This window comes from Pinus tabuliformis, chromosome 5_1 (assembly GCF_031772625.1).
Source record: "Pinus tabuliformis cultivar Carrire ecotype Pingquan chromosome 5_1, CPIR1, whole genome shotgun sequence".
Taxonomy (NCBI): domain Eukaryota; kingdom Viridiplantae; phylum Streptophyta; class Pinopsida; order Pinales; family Pinaceae; genus Pinus; species Pinus tabuliformis.
In genome coordinates, this window is record NC_142305.1 from 51,650,178 (window position 1) to 51,674,341 (window position 24,164).

The 24,164-nt window shown below is 40.6% G+C and overlaps 1 pseudogene; it reads left to right on the forward strand.

Annotated features, from left to right (window-relative positions):
• The first annotated feature begins 1,091 nt into the window (after positions 1 to 1,091).
• On the forward strand, positions 1,092 to 23,307 carry LOC149163411 (endoplasmin homolog; annotated as a pseudogene).
• The last annotated feature ends 857 nt before the right edge of the window (positions 23,308 to 24,164 follow it).

Here is a 24,164-nt window from a genome sequence, read left to right on the forward strand (position 1 = left end):
CAAAAATACCGTTGCCTCAGGAGAATCAAATGCACCTCTGAAGTGACCTTGGGAAAATCAAGTTTTCTCCTAGCGTGGTTGGCCAAATGACTTTCTTGATGATTTAAATGATAACTAAACACACATATCTTTCCAATGAGCTATCATGGGCTCAATTTGGAGTTGAGGAAGGCATTCAAAAGTTGACTGCAACAGCACTCTGCCTTGAGGCAGCCTCATTTGGCACATTTTGACTAGTCTTGGGAGATTTGATTTTTGACAGAGCAAATGAACTCCAAATTTAAAAATTCTAGTTTTTTTGGAAAGTAGACTTAAAGACCTTTCCAACGAGCTATCCTATGCCTGATTTCAACACCGAGAAGGCCTCCAAAAGCCTCCTGTAAAATGAACTATGTAGCTGGGTGCGCGCTACGCATCAGGGTGGGCGCGCTACGCACCAGGGGCGCGCTACGCATCAACACACTTTTCTCAGTGTAAATTTACTCGTGCGCTATGCACCAGGGGCGCGCTACGCGTTGGGAATTCTGCCCAAAAATTCGCCAGCAAGTATTCAACTCCTCTCCTAACTCAAGCAAACCACAGGTAGGCTTCATTTCCATGGCTGGTTCTTGGTTTTGCAAGATTAGTGAGAAAAAATTATGATAGATGTGCCATGAAAAATAAATGTAAAAACCCTAAAGTTTCTGTGTGGATTCAAAGGCCTAGTTTGCTAGGGTTTCAAAATTACATGCTGCCAAGGTTTTCCCACTTTTGTGTTTCCTACCCCTCCCATATTCACCAACATTTTCCTCAAAAATTCTTCATAAAACCCTACACTATCCCCCTACAAAATTCTAACCCCTCCCTTATATTACAACCATAATATTCCCTACTTCACCCCAAACCCTAAAATATCAAAATTTCTATGCCCTTCCCTTCCCTAAATTCCTTGTTTTATTCTCATTGCCCCTATTTCCCTAATGTTTCCCCTTTCCTAACATTTCCCTTATATATTTGTGTCCCCTTGGTCACAGCATTGTCAGAGCAAAAAAGCAGTTCACATTCAATTGCACACCACAGTTTCATTCAAGGTAGTTTGTATATCAGCAGTCATGTCATCTGGTCACTCATCTGAATATGAGGCAGAGACCGAAAGTGATTCTCCCTTGAGAGAACAGGAATCCCGGAGGCCTCAGAAAAGTGGCAAACATGTCAGGGAAGAACCAATCAACCTTAGAGAATTGCATGCTTGTCCTCTTGCTATGCAGTGTTTTGAACATCATGAGACCAGGCCTATTTTCATTACATATCAGAGAGGCACTAGACCTTTGTTCGCAGCAACAAAGCGAGTATTATCTCCACATCATGTGGAAAGGGTCTCGCTTTCTTCTTCACCACAGGTACAGGATAAGGGCAAGAAGCCCAAGCATGAGGAGAGGTTTTCAGGTGAGCCATCGGGATTTGTTATCATTCATGATGATGAGACAACTTCAGAATCAGAGGAGGCCCAATATATCAGGATTATCAAAGAGCAAGAAACAGACATTCAAGCCTTGCAAATCCAGCTGGAGATGGCAAAGTCAAATATCAGGTATCTAGAGCAGTGGAATAAGCAGCTTGAGGACCAGCTCGCGATCATAGAGCTACAGAACATCTGTGAGAATCGCCAAGCTGCCCAACATAGGCAAATTGAGTTCACCTCTCTAGAGCAACAGGTAAATGAGGATCGAGAGGCTAATCTCGAGAGGGTCAACATCTACTTGGAGGAACGGCTGAAAAGGGCCGATAGAGATCATGCATTATTGAAACACATGATTATGCATTACAAGGTCCGGAACCTGGTTTGCAAGGCACGAATTAGGAGTCTTAAGGCAAAATTGAGGAAAATGGTCAAGAAGCAAAAACGGCAAAAGGAGCTTGATCGTCTTTGGATTTTGGCCAAAGCCTCTTTGGCTGAGCATAGTACTTGATTGGGGACCCCCAGGGAAAATTTTGTCAATTTTGAAATTTTTATGTAAAAAACAGGTTTTTGGGCTCAACGCATAGCGCGCCGCGCGCTACCCTGAAGATTGGGAGGTCCAATTCACGAAAGGTTTGCATTTTTGGATTTTTCATGATGAAATACATCTGCTTAGCCATTTCCAAGACATTTCATCAAGGTTTGGGTCCCCAAAAGGTCAAAAAACATGCAAAAAATGACCTCACTGCCCCTTTTTGGACACACAGGTAGCAGCCTTGGGAGAATTCACTTTTGGAGGGGCAAATGGACATCAAATTGGAAAATTCCACTTGGGTTGGAACGTATACATCTAGGGCTTTCCAACAAGCCAACCTGAGATCAATTTGGATGTCGGGAAGTGCCCCAAAAGCAGGTGGAAAGGTGCACTACACGTAGGGCTCAGGCGCGCTACGCATCAGGATTTTTGTACAGTTTTCACCTTCCAGCTCAGGAATTCGGTCAGTCTTGACCAGTTTTGACTTGTGATGGGATTTTTCACCCTCCTTGATGTAATTAATGGAACTTTATGTTGACTTGACACTTATTTACTTATTCTATATGATTCATTCATAAAATAGCAAAAATTTAATGAATGAATTGGTTTCCTAGCTTATAGAGGCAAGTTGTTTTGACTGCCTAGATTGTAGTGCTTTGTTTAGAATTGGTTGAAACAGCTCCTAGGATGATGAGCTCGACCCCTAGAGGCTAGGGAATGGGTTGGCATGGTCTATATTATGTATTTTCTAAATCATTTTCAGGGTTGGAGAGGTTGGACTCTTGAGGGATAAGCTTAGACTGTATTACACATTGTATCTCTGCAATTTTGGCAAAGGAAAGACCAAGGTTTTGCAGCACTATTTGGGATTCCTGTGGTTATTTGTGTTGATGGTGTGTTTCTCTCATGTACTTGTAATTTTGTTATGTGTATCATTTTCCTACTATTCTCTTCTGCAAATTAAACAAATGAAGTGTTGAGGTAGAATTCATAATCTTGTATGCTCTGCCTTTAAGTTTGTTTAATATCTATGTTTTCATCTGTTTAAGGAGAACTCCTAAAAGTTTCTCGCTCTCCTTAGCTCCTCACCAGTCATATCTATCCATTCAATTCCTTTAAAGACATCAGGATGATTGCCTACCTTGCCCCAAAAAGACCTCTGCAAAAACTGTGTCACATCCCCGCACCCAAAATTGCCTTTCCCTGTTTTCCAACAAAACCCTAAAAATCTTAAATCAAAATATATTTATCAATTTACTAGCCTAAAATCAGTATTCATATCAGTCATCTCAGCCCCTTTGAAAACCTTTTGCCGAGATAGACCCGGAGAGAGCCCTCTCCTGTCCTCGTAGGGCTAGCTACGAGGCTGAGCGTGGTTTGATGTTGCCTCGAGTTTTGCCTTCTTCAGCCTGAGGCAGATTTGAGCGCTAACATAGTGGCGACCATATTGGGGAGAAATGGTTTGCTTGTTGATGTCATTTGTTTTATAAGCTACAGACGGAGCCTGAAGTTATGCCAGGTAGCCTTCGAAACGCTTTTGCTTTGCATTAGCAAAAGTAGATAAACGCTGCTTCAGTCAATCTCCGGTCTAGCTTGTAAACGTGACATTTGACTTGTTAATTACCCCAGTACATGTATCAAGTTCAGATCTGATGGTTGATGGTGGACAACGATCAGACACATGAAAGGCTGAAATCATTCACCTGGCGACTCTAAATTAGTTTTGAGATCAGATCCAAAGACTCCACTGGAGGATGATCCTGACCAGCAAAAACATGAAGGGACAATATGGACAGATCAGGTATTCAAGTTGGAATTTCATCCAAGACATTTTGTTCTTTGTCATAAATTATTTCTTCTCTTTTCCCAAGAATGTCAAGAAGGCTTTGCAAAGTATATTGTATTTGAGAAGAGATCCTCGGCCTGCAGTTGATTCTTTCCCTTTGAAGATTGTGAATACCAAAGATTTGCATGCCTTTGAGCTTGATCAGGATCCTTTTTCTGAATTTTGTGATGACCATATTCAAATTGATGAGCCTCAAAAGACCAAGACCGATTCTATACTTGCTGTACATACCCCTACACCTTGTAAAATTCCAAATCGGTATAAACCTCTTGTTTTACCTTCTGTTCTTCATGCTTTCCCCAAAAATTATGATCTATACTTGCCGAGGTTTGATGGTGAATGTAAGAATGTCAATGCTGAGCAACATGTGCAGAATTTTGAGTCTTTTCTAGACCTTTTTGAAGTTGATAGTGAAGATGTTAGTATAAGGCTTTTTGCTCTTTCTTTGCAAGCCAAATTGAAGAGTTGGTTCAAAGCCCTGCCTGATGCAAGCATCTCAGATTTCCAGCAGTTCGTCAAAGTTTTTCTCGACAAGTGGATGATCGGGAAAAACCTTTTCTTGATTATAGAAGAGTATAACCAGCTGAAAAGATTGCCAGGGGAGACAGTACAACAGTTTTCAGCCAGATTTAACCAAGTTTATTATTCGATGCCAGTTGATATAAGGCCTACTCCTAGATCAGCTCTCTTGCACTATCCGGGTGCCTTTGATCCGGAGATGGAGTTTCAGCTGAGAGAAAGGGATATTGCAACACTTCACGAGATGCAAAACGGTGCAGTAAATGTAGAGGCTCATCTGCTGATCCGAAGGGCAAGGTTGAAGGAAGAAGAAATGAAAAACATAGATCCGAAAAAATCGACATCTCTAGAGGTAAAGCTTGACATTTTGGTAAGTGCAGTGGAAAAGATGATGGACAAGATCAACGCAAGGAATGATTATGATGTTCAAGCTCATGGCTCGCTGATTGAAGAAGAACAAGTTGTTGATCCAAAACATTTTGTTTCTGATCCCAGTTGTCATAGTGATTGTTTTATAGATCATTGTGAAGAAGAGAGAGCTGTTGATATGAAGTGTATGTTTGATGATGAATTGCCTCAGTTTGATCAGTATGATGATGATTATGTTCTCCAAAAAGAAGCTAATCTTGCAGACGAATCAGCAGCTGGTTTGTGGGAGGAAGAAGTTCACTTACAGCAGCTCGAGTACAATGATCAACCAATGCATATGAGCTATGACAATGATGAGGAAAGTGCATCAAAGTTTGAAGTAAGTGAAGGATCTTTGCCTTTTTGTTTTGATTCGTTTCAGTTCATCAGAGATAACTACCATGCAATCAGAAATCAAATGTCAACAAGTCTTGATTTGAAGCATCTTGAGAGCAATGAAAATTTTGTTCAAGACTTCTCATATTTAGATTTGCAATCCCCGAAAGCCATTGATTGTCAAGTTGCAGCCGAAGACTTGGAAGTGGACACACATGATTTAATGATTCAAGGTGACTCCATACCATTCTATTTTGAATCATTTCAGTTTTTGAAGGGTAGATTGCATAGTAAATCTTCAAATGAACAGCCTATAACAAATCAGCAATCTCTCAGTGTTAATGTTGAGGATGAGACAGACAACAAAATTCTTGAGCAGCTTGTAGCATCAGATTTGTAGCCACCAAATGAAATTGAAGGGCAGATTACAGATGAAGTTGTGGAAGACGAAATACAAGATTTGATGATGCAGGAAGATTCTATACCCTTTTGTTTCAAAGCATTTCACTTTATAAGGCAGAATCTTCGTAAAATCTATCAAGAAAAAGATGAACAACTAGAAGGATGTCATACATTTTCAATGGATACATTACAGTAGTCTTTTCAAGTTTTTCATGATCCAGTAGCTGATGTTTTGGATGAGGTTTGCAGTCAAAGTCTTTCTCCATTGACTACATGTGAGCTTGAAACATGTGCTGATATGAATTTGATCCGTCAGTCGGTTTCTTTGTCATTTTCAGCAGAGGTCTCGTCACAAGGCTCAGATCAAAGTTTGCATTCATGGTATGAGGAAAAGAGAAGTAATCCATTGGATGAGCTAAGTTCCAGTGTGCTTGAATTTCAAGATCCTTATGCAGTGTTTTTGGAGGTGGATAGAGAATTCATATCATTCTACGGATCTGTTTCCAAGTTGTCATGGGAGTTTCCTTTCAGTAGTTCTCTCTTGTTATTCATAAGCGAGAACTTGTGGAGAATTCAACCAGCAGACGGGATACTTACTTGGTTGCATTGGTTGTTTCATTTCACTTGATCAGGTGATGAATGAAAGTGTTAGAGTAGGTTTTGATGAATAAGCTCCAACCTGAGCATCATTTCCATTTTGTCGATTGTGTTTAAGTATTGAGTCAGTTTTTAGTTGAGTGAGAGTCAATTTGTGTCATCCGAGTCATCAATTTTCAGTCATGCATTTTAGTTTGAGTTTTTGACTCGATTGCCCAATGGATAAGGCGCTGGTCTGCTCTCCCAAAGATCTGTCGTTCTTGGCACCTCCAAGGAGCTACCATCCCCATTAGAGCCAATGTTAGTGTCAGTCTTTCCAACCTTCCTCCAGTGATCAAATATGCTCTTACAAAGTGATCTCAGAGTGTCAAGGTCAAATTTTGTCATTTCAAAGAGTCTTCAAGCAAAATTTGGTCACTAGGCATTAGGTCTAGGGTTTCCTTTCACTCCTTCTAAAGTTGTCCAAATGTCGGTCCATGTCATCATTCAGCTGAGTCTATCATCATTCATAGGGTTGTCCTCATCATGACAGGTTCCATTGGGTCATTTTACACCTTGTTCATGCTTCAGTTGCGCCTAGGCAAGGTTCATTTGCCTCTCCTAGGGTTTTGAAGGCAATTTCTCTTGGATGGTCAAATCATTAGAAAAACTGGTATCCAGATGTTCATACACCTTCCCCTATCATTAAAGTACCTTATCAAATGCTTCCCATCACTGAGATTCCCCAAATTCCTCATTTTTGCACAAACCCTAGTTTCTTGCTACAACCTGGCAATTTTCTAGGTTGGGCCTGTGTTTTTCCCTTTTGGACCCCTTCCCCTCACTCGATCTCCACAATTCCAATTTCCCCTACTTCCTAACATCCCTCCCTACTTCCAAAAATTTCCCCAAGAATTTAGAAGCTTCTTATCCCCTTCATTTCGCTTCATTTCGACAAAATCCCTTGTTCCACACATCGGGATAAGTTTCACTCAAATGATGTTTCAGAGCAATAAAATATGAATTTTGGAAAAATGAGAGAGATTTTTGTCCACAACATGCCAAAGAAGAAAAACCTCCTTCACTTTTTACACAGGTGTCATGGTTTTAGAGAAATTTCAAAAATACTGTTGCCTCGGGAGAATCGAATGCACCTCTGAAGTGATCTTGGGAAAATAAAGTTTTCTCCTAGCTTGGTTGGCCAAATGACTTTCTTGATGATTTAAATGATAACTAAACACAAATATCTTTCCAATGAGCTATCATGGGCTCAATTTGGAGTTGAGGAAGGCATTCAAAAGTTAACTGCAACAGCACTCTGCCTTGAGGCAGCCTCATTTGGCACATTTTGACTAGTCTTGGGAGATTTGATTTTTGACAGAGAAAATGAACTCCAAATTGAAAAATTCTAGTTTTTTTAGAAATTAGACTCAAATACCTTTCCAACGAGCTATCCTGAGCCCGATTTCGACACCGGGAAGGCCTCCAAACGCCTCCTGCAAAATGCACTATGTAGCTGGGTGCGCGCTACGCATCAGGGTGGGCGCGCTACTCACCAGGGGCGTGCTACGCATCAGCACACTTTTCTCAGTGTAAATTTACTCGTGCGCTACGCACCAGGGGCGCACTACGCATTGGGTGAGGCGCGCTACGCGTTGGGAATTCTGCCCAGAAATTCGCCAGCAAGTATTCAACTCCTCTCCTAACTCAATCAAACCACAGGTAGGCTTCATTTCCATGGCTGGTTCTTGATTTTGCAAGATTAATGAGAAAAAATTATGATAGATGTGCCATGAAAATTAAATGTAAAAACCCTAAAGTTGTTGTGTGGATTCAAAGGCCTAGTTTGCTAGGGTTTCAAAATTACATGCTGCCAAGGTTTTCCCACTTTTGTGTTTCCTACCCCTCCCATATTCACCAACATTTTCCTCAAAAATTCTTCATAAAACCCTACACTATCCCCCTACAAAATTCTAACCCCTCCCTTCTATTACAACCATAATATTCCCTACTTCACCCCAAACCCTAAAATATCAAAATTTCTATGCCCTTTCCCTTCCCTAAATTCCTTGTTTTATTCTCATTGCCCCTATTTCCCTAATGTTTCCCCTTTCCTAACATTTCCCTTATATATTTGTGTCCCCTTGGTCACAGCATTGTTAGAGCAAAAAAGCAGTTCACATTCAATTGCACACCACAGTTTCATTCAAGGTAGTTTGTATATCAGCAGTCATGTCATCTGGTCACTCATCTAAATATGAGGCAGAGACCGAAAGTGATTCTCCCTTGAGAGAACAAGAATCCCGGAGGCCTCGGAAAAGTGGCAAACATGTCAGGGAAGAACCAATCAACCTTAGAGAATTGCATGCTTGTCCTCTTGCTATGCAGTGTTTTGAGCATCATGAGACCAGGCCTATTTTCATTACATATCAGAGAGGCACTAGACCTTTGTTCGCAGCAGCAAAGAGAGTATTATCTCCACATCATGTGGAAAGGGTCTCGCTTTCTTCTTCACCACAGGTACAGGATAAAGACAAGAAGCCCAAGCATGAGGAGAGGTTTTCAGGTGAGCCATCGGGATTTGTTATCATTCATGATGATGAGACAACTTCAGAATCAGAGGAGGCCCAATATATCAGGATTATCAAAGAGCAAGAAACGTACATTCAAGCCTTGCAAATCCAGCTGGAGATGGCAAAATCAAATATCAGGTATCTAGAGCAGCAGAATAAGCAGCTTGAGGACCAACACGCGATCATAGAGCTACAGAACATCCGTGAGAATCGCCAAGCTGCCCAACATAGGCAAATTGAGTTCACCTCTCTAGAGCAACAGATAAATGAGGATCGAGAGGCTAATCTCAAGAGGGTCAACATCTACTTGGAGGAATGACTGAAAAGGGCCGATAGAGATCATGCATTATTGAAACACATGATTATGCATTACAAGGTCCAGAACCTGGTTTGCAAGGCGCGAATTAGGAGTCTTAACGCAAAATTGAGGAAAATGGTCAAGAAGCAAAAACGGCAAAAGGAGCTTGATCGTCTTTGGATTTTTGCCAAAGCCTCTTTGGCTGAGCATAGTACTTGATTGGGGACCCCCAGCCCAAATTTCAAGAAATTTGGGGAAAATTTTGTCAATTTTGAAATTTTTATGTAAAAAACAGGTTTTTGGGCTCAACGCGTAGCGCGCCGCGCGCTACCCTGAAGATTGGGAGGTCCAATTCATGAAAGGTTTGCATTTTTGGATTTTTCATGATGAAATACATCTGCTCAGCCACTGCCAAGACATTTCATCAAGGTTTGGGTCCCCAAAAGGTCAAAAAACATGCAAAAAATGACCTCACTGCCCCTTTTTGGACACACAGGTAGCAGCCTTGGGAGAATGCACTTTTGGAGGGGCAAATGGACATCAAATTGGAAAATTCCACTTGGGTTGGAAAGTAGACATCTAGGGCTTTCCAACAAGCCAACCTGAGCTCAATTTGGATGCCGGGAAGTGCCCCAAAATCAGGTGGAAAGGCGCACTACGCGTAGGGCTCAGGCGCGCTACGCATCAGGATTTTTGTACAGTTTTCACCTTCCAGCTCAGGAATTCGGCCAGTCTTGACCAGTTTTGACTTGTGATGGGATTTTTCACCCTCCTTGATGTAATTAATGGAACTTTATGTTGACTTGACACTTATTTACTTATTCTAGATGATTCATTCATAAAATAGCAAAAATTTAATGAATGAATTGGTTTCCTAGCTTATAGAGGCAAGTTGTTTTGACTGCCTAGATTGTAGTGCTTTGTTTAGAATTGGTTGAAACAGCTCCTAGGATGATGAGCTGGACCCCTAGAGGCTAGGGAATGGTTTGGCATGGTCTATATTATGTATTTTCTAAATCATTTTCAGGGTTGAGAGGTTGGACTCTTGAGGGATAAGCTTAGACTGTATTACACATTGTATCTCTGCAATTTTGGCAAAGGAAATACCAGGGTTTTGCAGCACTATTTGGGATTCCTGTGGTTATTTGTATTGATGGTGTGTTTCTCTCATGTACTTTTAAGTTTGTTATGTGTATCATTTTCCTACTATTCTCTTCTGCAAATTAAACAAATGAAGTGTTGAGGTAGAATTCATAATCTTGTATGCTCTGCCTTTAAGTTTGTTTAATATCTATGTTTTCATCTGTTTAAGGAGAACTCCTGAAATTTTCTCGCTCTCCTTAGCTCCTCACCAGTCATATCTATCCATTCAATTCCTTTAAAGACATCAGGACGATTGCCTACCTTGCCCCAAAAAGACCTCTACAAAAACTGTGTCACATCCCCGCACCCAAAATTGCCTTTCCCTGTTTTCCAACAAAACCCTAAAAATCTTAAATCAAAATATCTTCATCAATTTACTAGCCTAAAATCAGTATTCATATCGGTCATCTCAGCCCCTTTGAAAACCTTTTGTCGAGATAGACCCGGAGAGAGCCCTCTCCTGTCCTCGTAGGGCTAGCTACGAGGCTGAGCGTGGTTTGATGTTGCCTCGAGTTTTGCCTTCTTTAGCCTGAGGCAGATTTGAGCACTAACAGGTTGCAAGTGAGTCTGACAACCACAAAGGAGGATGAATCCAGCTCTTAAAGATATAGTCAAAGAAGAACTGCAAAAACTACTAGATGCAGGATTCATTTACCCTATCTCCGACAGTGAATGGGTCTCCCCTTTAGTGTTAGTTCCCAAGAAAAATGGTAAGTGGAGGATTTGTGTCGATTACAGGGAGTTGAACAAAGCCACAAAGAAGGATCATTTTCCCCTACCCTTCATTGACCAAGTGCTAGATGGCCTAGCAGGGAAGAAATTTTTATTCTTTCCTAAATGGATTCAGTGGATACAACCAAATCCAAATCTGCCTAGCAGAGCAGGATAAGACCACATTCACCTATCTTTGGGGTACTTTTGCCTATAGGGCCCTTCCTTCTGGCCTATGTAATGCTCCTGCCACTTTCCAGAGAGCAGTCTTGAGTATTTTCGCCGAATTAGTACATGATGCAGTGGAAATTTATATGGATGATTTTACACCTTATGGCTGTGATTTTCAAGAAGCCCTAGCTAACCTGGGAAAAGTACTACACAAATGCATTGAAATGAACCTGTCTCTCAGTCCTGAAAAATACAAATTCTTAATGACTGAAGGGACTATGCTAGGTCATTCAATATCTCAACAAGGATTGCAGGTGAACCTGAACAAAATAGCAATCATCCAAAAGGTCCCACCTCTGCAAAAGCAGAGATATGTAAGGAGTTTCTTGGGGTTAGCTAGATACTACCGAAGGTTCATAAAGGACTTCAGCAAGTTTGCCTCTCCTTTATTTGGGTTGTTGGCCAAATATTCTGAGTTTATCTGGTCAAAAAGTTGTCAAGATGCCTTAGACATTCTAAATGGTAAGTTAACCACTGCACCAATTCTTCGAGGCCCAAACTAGGCCTTCCCCTTTCATATTCATGATGATCCCTCACACAAAGCCATAGGAGCAACCCTAGGACAGGTAGAGGAGAAACTGCCCTATTCCATCTATTTTATTAGTAAGAACTTGTCAAAGGCTGAGCTAAATTATAGTGTGACCGAAAAGGAACTCCTGGTTATTGTGCATACATTAAACAAATTTAGGCATTACATTACAGGCTATCAAACATTTGTGCATACTGACCATGCTGCAATCAAATATTTAACGAACAAACTAGATGTGAATGCTCAATTATAAGATGTTTTCTTTTATTATAGCAGTTTGATCTAACCATTGTTGATAAACCTGGTAAGGAAAATGTAGTCATAGACTTTTTATCTAGGGTGAATCTGCCTGCAGGTGAAGAAGGAATGGTGGATGAACAGTTACCAGGCGAGCACTTGTTTGCTATTTCAGTTCTCCCTCCGTGGTTTGCTGATATAGAAAACTATTTGGTATCAGCACAGTTCCCACCAAACTTGCCCTCCAAAGAAAAGAGAAAGATAGTCAGAAAAAGCACCCCATTCACTTGGATTGGGGGCAATCTTTTCAAACTTGGCCCAGATCAAATCTTGAGAAGGTGTGTAAGGGAAGAGGAATTTTTTGACATCCTTCTGACCTATCATGATGGGCCTTGTGGAGGTCACTTTGCAGCAAGGAGGACAACATTCAAAGTGTTACAAGTAGGATATTATTGGCCCACTCTTCATCAGGATGTGAAAAAGTACACTAGTCAGTGTGATTGATGCCAGAGGATGGCAAAGCCTACTCCAAGAGATGAAATGCCCCTACAGCCTCAAGTGACTTTCTATCCATTTGACAAGTGGAGCATGGACTTCATTGGGCCTATCAACCCTCCTTCAAAGCAAAATCAGTAAATTATTGTGTGCACTGATTATTTGACTAAGTAGGTTGAAACCAAGGCAATTAAGGTAGCAACAGAAGAGAAGGTGGTTGAGTTCCTAAGGGAAAATGTATTCTACAAATTTGGGTACCCTATAGAGCTAGTCACAGACCAAGGCAACCATTTTACCTCCAACATGATTGAAGAACTGCTCAGCCATCACAAAATCAAGCATAGGACCTCCACTCCCTATCGTCCACAAGCTAATGGGCAAGTGGAGGTGACCAACAAGGCACTGGAGGGCATCTTAACCAAGGTCGTGAGCAGCAGCAGGAAGGATTGGGTAGAGAGACTAGTTGAGGCCACCTGGGCCAATAATACCAAATGGAAGATCACCACTGGATTTACAACTTATGATCTGGTCTATGGGAAAAAGGCCTTGTTGTCCATTGAGTTTGAATATAACACATTGAGGATGGCATCCCAACTACATTTGGATCTCAGTCATGCGCAGAAAGAGAGATTGTTCCAATTGAATGGCTTGGATGAATTCAGAATGCAGGCCCTCCTACATACAGAGATAGTTCAGCTTCAGAGGAAGATATGGCATGATAAACATATTAAGGAGAAGCAATTTCAAGAGGGCAATTGGGCATTGTTATCTGATTCTAGGTATAAATACTTCAAGGGCAAGCTAAGGACAAGATGGCTCGGACCTTATGTTGCGGAAAGATGCCATGATAATGGTTCAGTGCAAATCAAAACTATAGATGAAGAAGCCATTTTGTTGCTTGTTAATGGGCACCGATTGAAAATGTACAAGAGACCTTTATCAAAACAAGAGTTCATTGACAATATCAATAAAACAGTGATGATGGTGGAGCAAGTTTTAGCTCCTCCCTCATCAAGTCACTGAAAAAAATAAATAAATAAATAAAGAAAATAAAGAAAAATAATAAATAAATAAATCATCGTGAGGCAGCCCAATGATGAGAAAAATAGAAAGAAGAATAAGAAAATCCCTGGGTGAAAACCTTCCTTGAGGCGCCTAGGGCAAGTAGCTAGGGTGAAAACCTCTCTGAGGCAGCCTAGGTGTTTTTCAAAAAAAAAAAGAGAGAAAAATATATAATTCTTATTTGCAAGAGGGTAAGAAAGATAGTCGAGGAGAAAAAAGAGAATCCAAATGGAACCCTGCCTCATACATATTCATCTCCTCCACTCCTTACCATGCATCCCTACATCATTTATATCGTTTTTCCACTCCATTGCTTCGATTTATGCGAAGACTGTGTTTTCTATAGGATCCCCTGTATTCCTACAGGATCCCCTGAAAACATACAGGATGATCCTGTAGGAATTATAGTGGCCCCAAAAACCTACAAGAATCAATCCGAGGTCACATGGTAGGTTTGTTAGGTCCATAAAATGCATCCTAGGCATGGTCTAACACCTCTCCTCATCCACCATCATCATCCCTGCACTCACCATTCAAAACAAAAAGAGATCAGTTTCTGCCCGTCATAGGAGAAAAGAAAGAATAAAAGAAAAACAGAGGGGAGTAAGAGCATTACCTGAGTGTCCTTTGCTCTACACACACTCCTACTCCCTCTTTCCATTCATTTCACCATCCTCACAGCCCCAGCGAACAACATGATTAAAGAATTCTGAGGGAGAAGCAGTGATAGGACATCGTGTAGGAATTCCTGTAGCAACCTATCCCACAGAATGCCAATCAACAGCTAAAAGTCTTCACTAGGATGATCCAGGAGCTCCATAGTAGCAACAACATCAAATCTTCAGCTACAGAAACCTGCAAAAGTCAAGAAACCATTAACAGACAACCAGAGGAGGAAGAAGAATGACATGAAGCAAATAAAAAACACATCACCTCTGATCTTCGACAACTGCAACATGGCATCGAAACCACAGATAAGTATCCCTCTCACTCACTCATATGCATCATCTAATCAAAAGTTGTAAGGGTTACGAGATAGTTGGTTTATAAGTGAAAAGGTGGCCAGTTAACTTGGCCACCTTCATTCAGTCAGCACATGCAAAACCGGTGTCCTCTCACATGTGGCTGCAATCAACTCAAAGATAGAGGAGGAGTATGACAAGAAGTGGTTAACTATGGATCTACGAGGTGGGAGCTGATTACGAGGAGTGGGAAATGATGAGGTGGTAGTGGGGACCAACGGTCCAAAAATGGAAACATACCTCTGCTGCCAGCACACCACCTCACCCCGAAACACCATAAAGGGAAATAAAACATTGTTTTCATGCATTCATGCATTCCACCTCCTCGAAACTCCCTCACTCAAGTCGCTCTCATAACTCTGACCACCCACCAGAAGCAAGGATCCATCGTTCTACATAGGAATTCCTACAGGAGCATGCACAGGGAATCCTACAGGATATAGTCTACAGGATCAATCTAGAAGATACACAGAGGCAGTCTACAAGATAGGTAGAGAAGACTTCAAGAGGGCATATCACGGGAATTGTCCAATGCCACCATTCTAAAGAGTTAGGCTCTATCATTCCATCCCCATTTACAAGAAAATGAACTAGAAATAATATAAAATCTAGTGAATTTAGTAACTGTGAGAGGTGAATTACATATACAGTCAACTCTATTTTCCTCCTGCATTTAAAAAAATTGTATCAACCCTCTCATTTTCTCCTCAAGCTTCACAAGAAAGATGACAGGAGAGTTTAATAAGAGAGAACCCACAAACACTGTGAGGATACAACAACACCCCCAGGTGCTTGAAATCTTTACAAGACACAACTAGATGGGGTTTTTCAAAAAATTCACAGGGTATGATGATGAGGTGGCTCAAGAATTTGCTCATTCCCTCACTCCACATAGCAGAATCCATGCCATTGTTTTAGTTGGAGGCCTCACTAGAGATCTCACCCCATAGCTCATCGGTAGGGTCACCACACTTCCCATAGGAATTCCATGGAGAAAAGAAGACAAAGGAGACAATCAGGTGGCAAAAAGGAAATTCTTTTAGAAGGAGAAGAACCTACTAAGGACAAAAATGGAGTAAGGAGGGACATTCTACCATACCCATGGAGTGAGGTAGGCTACAAGCTCATCAAATATATGTCATGTGAGGGAAGATATAGTGTTTTTTATGGCTACCATTTTAGTATCCTTGAAGAATTAATATTTGGGGTAGAAACACCAGTTCACCAAAGACTCAGCATACCCTATTTCTTGATGCAATCACTCATAGACTCCAGCAACAAAGTAAAGGAATGAATTCCCAAAAATTGGCTCATCATGGGTTGATTAGGATCCTCATTGAGGATGCCCTCCAAAACCTCAGAATCCCTATAAGATGGTCAGTCTTTAGAGACTTGCCAACAGAGGAAGACATCAAAACCCTCACTTATGATGTTAGTCCTTCTGTAAGTGAGGAGGAGGCAAAACAGGAAGAAGAAGATACAGAGCTAGATAAGGATGAGATGGATGAAGAAGAAGCTAACACAAAGGAACATGATGAAGCAAAAGAATAAGAGGGAGAAGAGAAGGAGTATGATGATGTAACAGAGGAGGAAACTAAGGAAGAAACTGATGGAGATGAGGAAGAGCCACAAGAGGAAGAAGACAGGAAAAACAGAGAGGAAGAAGGCATTGAAACAGAAAGGGAAGAACACAAGGAGGAGTCACCTAGGGTGTCTCCAAAGGCCACTGAGAGGGAGGTAGTAGCTACCCTCACTGCTCTCAGCACCCTAGTCAAGCAAAAAGGAAAAAGAAGGAGGCAAACCCCACTATATTTCAGAACAAGAAAGAGCACAAGAATCAAACAAGGGAAGCCACAAATATCAACAAAAATTCCTATTGAGATTGAAGATTCCCCTACACCAAGAGACAAAATGCCTTCCCCTAAGTCACCAATCACCTATGTAAGGAGGCCTAGTACCAAATCAACTTCCTCAAAGGGTAAGGCCATCCTACAGGATCCACAGTAAAACCTACAGGAAGCAAAAATAGTCCTACAAGATACTCTGCTGAAACTACAGGAAGCATAGAAATTGGAAAGAAAGGTAGGGGAGCAGCAAGAAACAAAAGAAGAAGACCCAGAGACAAAGGAACCAAGCCCCCAACCTAACCTGGACTCCTACTACCATTTTATTGAAGGAGGCAGGGTAATACCTCAAAAATTTTCCATCCCATTGTTTTTCGAACTTGAGAAGGAGAGGACCAGAACCCACCGATAGATGCAAATCACCAAGTCAAAAGGGGTGGAAGACATTAGGCACATGGAAGAGAAGCTCAAAGAAATGGGCAAATATCTAAGTGGCTTAAGGGACAGAGAATCAATAATTAGAGATCAACTTGAGAGGGAAAATGCATGGCTGAGGGGACAGCTGCAATAAAGGGAGAACCAACTATCATGTATGGCCAACCTCTCCTTGGATGCCATCCAGTATAGGATGATAGCTAAATCCTAAGCTTTTTACATCAAAGAAACATGGCTACAGTTTCAGATTAAAACACTAGCACAAAGGGGCACCATGCAATTTCAGGACTACAGGCAGTTTATTGATCTTTGTGATCAAAGTACACTAGAGGATAGGGCCAAAATGGCTGAGTTTTATTTGCACAACATGGCCCTCACAGACATGAATGTTTTGGATCCTAATGCCAAGCTAGGAGATCTACAATTAATGGCTTTGCCATCATGGATGAACCATAAGGAATCAAGAGCTACAGAGATGAAAAGAATATTAGCCAGAGAGCAAAATGAACCTCTTTTTATCAAAGTTGAATAATCAAATCCCATGGCCCTAATTAGCATCCATAATTTGATTACAAATGATCCTCAGTTGGCACCTAGATATCTTGCTACCCAAGAGCAAGCAATTTCACATTTTGAGGATATGTTTAGGCTGCTACGAGATGATAGTATACATGCTTTCCTAAGGATATGGAACACACTGCCACACAGCTTGAAGATCAGAGAATATCACTCCCCTCAAAGTTTGAGAGAGGCACTCAATAGGACACCTATGTATAAGAAATCAATACAAAGGTTGAAGGTCAATTGGATAGGCCTAAAACTCAGTCCACCACCACTCCTAGGGATGCTAGAAGGAAGAAAATAAGAAGAAGAAAAGAGGCAGTGGGAAGAAGTACAAACAAAAGAAGGATTCTATGAACAAGAATAAGAGACCACAGCAAAGGCATGGGATGTCAGAGAGGCTACCAGAGCCATGAAGGACATGGACATTGACTAAGTTGCTCAGAGGATGAGCAACACTTTCAGTAGGGGGGTGATGATGAGCCTCATCATTGGGTAATTATATGGGCCTTAATTCACCTCCTAGCTTAGTCAAACCAACTATTCTCACAACTTATTGCGTACTTTTGATTATATTTTGTTTATGAGATGATTTAGAGTTGGATATTTTTCTTTGTGGTCTAATGTGCATTTAATGCAGGATTAAAGGTTAAAAGCAAGGAATTTTGGAAACAACCTTGGTCAAAACTCGAATGGGACAAGGGAGAGGAATTATAGGAGGAAAATCCTCCTCATTTACTACCCCTCCATTCGAATATTCCTCCATCAGCTCGAAGTGCAAACAGCCAAATCATGAGGACTAGAAGGCAACCGAGCAAGTGAAGACAAAGCACCAGTTTATCTTGAGTTTTGGAGTTGAGCCTCCCTAATTTTAAGGAAGTTGTTGGAGACTTTAGATGTATAAGTATAGAGACCTAGGACCTAAGTAGGATTCGGATTTTTGATTGTAAAACTCTATTTTATTTTCAAGCTGCAAGACTTGTGACATTTTTTTATGTAATCCATTGTTTTGATAATAAGAATGAGTTTTGTTTTGAGCCAGCACTAAGTTAACTCGAAGGGCTAAAGCTCTTGGGTTAGGGCCCAACCCTAGCAGTCAAAGTTCCTCTTTATTGTACATGTATCCTAGCATAGATTCCTAGTTTAATTGTTCATTTGCTTAAGTAGCTGCATTTCCATTACAACATTGTAGATTAGATTAGTTGTATGTTAGTTTGCTTCCATTTGTGCCTTCTTTCAATTATAATATTAGCAAGGAGAAAAAGGATCACCATAAGGTCGTCAGCAGGTGTCTCGACCTCACTTCCTCCCTCTGGGGCCATGACTTAACGAAGAGACCCTTCAGCAACCCCAAAAACACAGATTTCTAGTTATTGCATGAGCTTTGGAGTTTGTTGTCTTGATTCAGTATTTGGTTCATTTCATTGTCATCTCTTTCCATTACTCTATTTTTGCAATAATATCTCACTCATTCTTTCATTTCCTCCAACACTTTCTTCATGCATAATATAGGCAATTGGTTCATGCTTTTCTAGTTTATGAAGATGTATCTTGTTGCATATTTCTTGGGAGACACACATGTTTTAAGCACAACAGGTACTTCAAGAGGAGACCCAAACTTCATCACTAGCATCCACCTTCCACCTCATCCACCTTACCCATCTCTTGTTCCACCATCACCCTCACTAGTTTTTTTGTCCATTTTCATTGAAATTCCCCTAGATACATTGAGTGAATCTAGCCAACTCTTCTCTTGGATATTGACTCCTGAGTGTTCCTGGACCTTCTAACACCCCATCCCACTCATCACACATCTTTTCCAAGCTTCCCAACACCTCCAACACCTCACAATTAGCTCTCGGTTGTACCCTGTAGGTTTCTTGTAATTCCTACAAGATCATCCTGTAGTTTTCTAGTACATCCTATAGTTTTCCTGAAACGGCCTGTTTTGAGGCCGAATTGATGGGGAACCTCTAGGAAGTCACAAAAAGCCTCCTAGGACCCTTCCACACCATCCAACCACTCCATAAGCCTTTTAGCCATCCTCAATCACCTTCCATCCACCTATCACATCCACAAGAACAAATAATTTGCATGCTTGATTTTGCCAAAAAACCAAAAAAAGTGAAAACATATTTAGTTTAAGTTTTCTTGCTTACACATTAGTATGGTTTGATGCTCTTTACTTCTATAGCTTAAATAGCCGCATTAGGTTAGTGTTGATTTAGTAATTTTGCTTAGCATAGTTGTTTAAATGGTTAATTAGGATATGGTGTGATTTAGCATTACATGTTGTTGTCTTCATTGTTGTAGTAGAATAGCTCTCTTAGAGTAGATTTTCTCTTCTTCCATCAAAGAATCAAGCTTCTTATGACTCTATAGAAGTCTAGCTTGGAGCCCCTAGGGTCTCTCGCTGGATGAATAGTGACAACAGGTAGGACCCTCAATTTTACTTGTGCATATATCACTGTCACCTCCAAGTTTGTATGAACCCCAGGTTGATAAGTAAAGTTGGTAGCCTAGGAGTTGCAGCGTCCTTGCTACAATACTGGCGCTCATCACACTCCTTGAACCAAACAAATTAAACTCAACAAGGTACACCCATATACATCTAGGAATCCAGACACATCAACCTTGAACAAATATCATGGGAAGATACTAGGGTAATACCAAAACTAAGTGTAAATACCATGCAAGCTAAAATACCATGTACAAATACCATAGTAATAACAATACCAAGCACACTTGTACCATGGTAATACCTATAACAACCCCGGGTTAAAAGTTCATGTAATGAAGTTAATAAAGGAAAAATAATACCAAGGTCATGGAAACATATTCCAAGCTTAATGTTGGGAAAAATATCCTAGTGGGCATCACTTGTTGTTTATTTATGGCTAAGGAAAAGGAAAAGGAATTTGCAAAGGCATTGAAAAGGAAAAAAGGCATTATTTTCATTTATTTATTAAAATAAAGGAAAATAGGAGAAAATGGAGATGAAAGGTCACAGGTTTGCAAGAGAGGGAAATTGAAGGAAAAATAGATGAAAATGAAGAAATTAGAGGCCTCAATTATAAAAAGGCTTCTGAGGATCAGTTCACAACTTTGGTTATCCTTTTGTCAGTTTAGTTTTGGAATTGGCTTCAGAGAGGAGAAGAGCACCAAGAGTAGAAAGAAAACAAGCAAGCAAAGGAAGGATAAGGAAAGAAAAGGAAAGCAAGGATCAAGTAAGGAAAGGTTGGATCAAGTAGATTCAGTGAGAATACTTGTAGGTAACAAGTTGCATGTATGATTTCCTAGCTACTTTTGGCATGCATGGTATATGCATGTGTGTATTCGGTTAATTTTTTGTCATTGGCATGGGTTTTTCCTAATTTGACAATGGTTTCATCCTTGCCTTGCCATTTCTAGATAGCCATGGTGTGATGGGATTCATTATTGGTTGAGCTTTAGATTTCCAGAAGGTTTTTGGATCCAGGTGAGGTGGTCTCAGGAAAATCCCAAGGGTTGGGGAGTGGAGATGGTTTTCTCCGATAAGCCCTCAATAGTTGGGAGGAGATAGGAAAATCCCTCAAGGGATGGCAAAGTAATTTTAAGGCATCCAATCTTGGTTTGGATTTGTGAACTCAGGATCAATTTAGGTAATATCATGGTAGTGTGAGGGTGGAGGTGATTTAACCTATGGATTCCATTGGTTGTTTATGCATTGGTTTATCCCATGAGATCCCACATTCATGCTTGGAATATGGCACAAGAGTGATTGGCTTAAAGAGAGATTTGGTTCATCTCAATCTATGGTCGAGTGTGTTAGACTCCGTTTCATGTCAGTGTGAGATTGATTCTTCTTCAAAACCCTGTTTTGAAGAAGAAATCATTAAATGTGTTGTTTTAGACTATGTAATTTATTCTCCAGCTCTTCAGATGGCACCGACTTCAAAACTCCTATCCCTGCACAAGCACAATTCAGAATATCATTAGCAATCAGAGGCAAAGCTATTTGGAGAGGTCTCACTGGAAATCCCAAACAAACTTCATTGTCACAGCTATTGAATCAAATGATTGTGTTAGCGCTGGGAATGCCCTGCGTCTTATTGATCAACGAAATGTGGTTTGAGGCTAAAGAATCCTAGACATGAGCAGAAAAAGTTTACTCAGGCCTATTGGAAGAGCATCCGAACTTGTAGACTTATACATTTCTCTTCAAATGTGTAAGAATTTGGGATACAGAGAGCAAATCCTACATATGTGTGGCAGCACGGCATATGGGTGCTGTAGGAGCTGTTGCATTCTCAAAGAAAGCTAAGAACTTCTTTGTAAGTGTGAGCAGTGATCGCACAATCAAAGTATGGAGTTTTGCTAGCATACCATATTTGGGTGGTATTAGTAAGTCAATCAAGCTCTCATCACACGCTACGGTAGCAGCTCATGATAAGGACATCAATTCTGTGGTTGTTGCTCCAAATGATAGTCTTATCTGTACTGGTTCTCAGGATCGAACAGTTCGTATATGGAGATTACTAGATTTGGTACCAGTACTAGTGCTAAGAGGCCACAAAAGAGGAGTTTGGTGTGTGAAATTTTCACCGGTAGATTAATGTGTGATGAAAACATCCGGTGACCAGACAATCAAAATATGGGTATTATCGGATGGCTCTTGCTTGAAGACATTTGAAGGTCATACTGCAAGCGTACCGCGAGCTTCCTTCCTCACTCGTGGGACACAGTTTGTTTCTTATGGTGCAGATGGCTTGTTGAAATTGTGGACAATCAAGTCCAACGAAGGTATTGCAACTTTTGATCAGCACGAGGACAAGATCTCCATTCTATTTATTCCGCCAAAGGCACCCCACGACCTTTATGAAAGTTACTACAATGTCGAGGCCAATATCAAGTTGTATGTCAGGCGTGTTTTCGTTTCCGATGAATTTGAAGAATTCCTTCCCAAGTACCTAGGCTTCCTTATGGGTATTGTAGATTCAGACACTTTCCACTGAATGTATCACGAGAAATGCTTCAACAGCACAACAGTTTAAAGACAATAAAGAAGAAGCTAATTCGCAAAGCTTTAGATTTGATTCGTCGAATTGCAGAAGAGGACCCTGATGAATCAGATGCAAAGAGAAAGACAGATGCCGAGTCAGAATCAGAACCAGATACTGAAAAGAAAGGAAAGTATGTCAAGTTCTGGAATGAGTTTGGCAAGTCAATAAAGCTTGGAATAATTGAGGATGCATCAAACAGGAACCGCCTTGCAAAACTTCTGAGATTTGAAAACACAAAGTCTGGCGATAAACTGGCATCGTTGGACCAATACATATCAAGAATGAAACCAGACCAGAAAGACATATATTACATCACTGGATCTAGCAAGGAGCAATTGGAGAAGTCCCCATTCCTTGAGAAACTGAAGAAATAAAACTACGAGGTTATCTTCTTCAGAGACCCAGTCGATGAGTACTTAATGAAGTATTTGATGGATTACGAGGACAAGAAATTTTAGAATGTTTCTAAAGAAGGCCTTAAGATTGGGAAAGATTCAAAGGACAAGGAAATTAAAGATTCTTTCAAAGAGTTAACTAACTGGTGGAAGGATGTTCTTTCCAGCGAAAATGTAGATTCAGTGAAAATAAGTAACAAACTGGACAACACCCCTGGAGTTGTGGTCACTTCAAAATATGGTTGGAGTGAAAACATGGAGAGAATTATGCAGTCGCAAACTCTATCAGATGCTAACAGACAAAGTTACATGCATGGGAAGAAGGTACTCGAGATTAATTCAAGGCATCCTATTATTAAAGAACTCCGTGAAAGGGTCACACAAAATCCAGAGGAAGAAAATATAAAGCAAACTGCAAGCCTTATTGTGTGTGCTTCTGTTACACCAATTGTTCTTCCTATTGTACACAGTGGGTTTGAACAGGTAAATATTGTTGTCAGCGAACCTATGGAGTTTGATATTTCCACACTTCAGCAGAGAGCTGAGTCTGTGTCGAGAGTTCTTAGAGCATCCGGGGATGAATGCGATGACGGAAACAAGGCCCATCTTGACAGCTCTGGACGGCCAACAGGATTGGGTAAAGGATTAGATGAAATCGTGCAGAAATGATTTTTCATACAGATCTCAGATCACATTCAAAATGCCATGCAGAAGCTGTGCGCAAAATCCAGGCCTCTTAGTAAAAACGACCACAAATAATTTACACCTCCTGCAGCTGGGCATTGACTTGTAGTGATTTTCTCCTATCAAAATGCGCTTCAAGGATCTGCTTAAAGGGTATGGTATATGGCCCAAGAGCGCTATTCAAACGCAGCCAAAATTAGAAACGCAGATCATCTACCACAGCAGGGAGATAGGAACGCTCGCCCATTTTTGATCCTCAGTCATGATTTCATGAGATCCTAGCTCCAGTTTATTAGCCACCAGAGGATTTCAAGCGAAACAATCATCTATTTTAGGAAAAAGAAATGATTTTATCTCTTTTGTTGTAACTGTAGGTGAAACAGCGCCCCTATTTTGGGGGTTGATCTGTTGTTTTTTTTTTTTTTTTAGTTTTATTTAATGTATAAAAATAATTTTTTGTAAAAAGGGAGAGTTTAGTGTGGAAGAGAAAATTCTGAGGGCTGAGAGCTAGTGGAGAACAGAGCTTACCATGTACAGTTTTTGGCAAAGAGTTTAATGAAATTACACAGCTCTGACTTTTGAGATTCCTGTGGTATGATAATTTAGCATATGTTTTTCTTGTGTTTCATATGTGATCTGTTATGTTTCATTTCACTACATGATCATTTCTAATTGAACAAATGAAGTGTTTAGGTAGAATTCATAGTATTATATGCTCTGCCTATAAGTTTGTTCATATTTAATGTTTTCCTCTGTTTGACAAGGATTCAGTTCTATGCCCTTGTCAGCTCCTCACCAGTCTTGCCATCCCATTTTAAATCTAAATTTGGTGTTAAATTTGT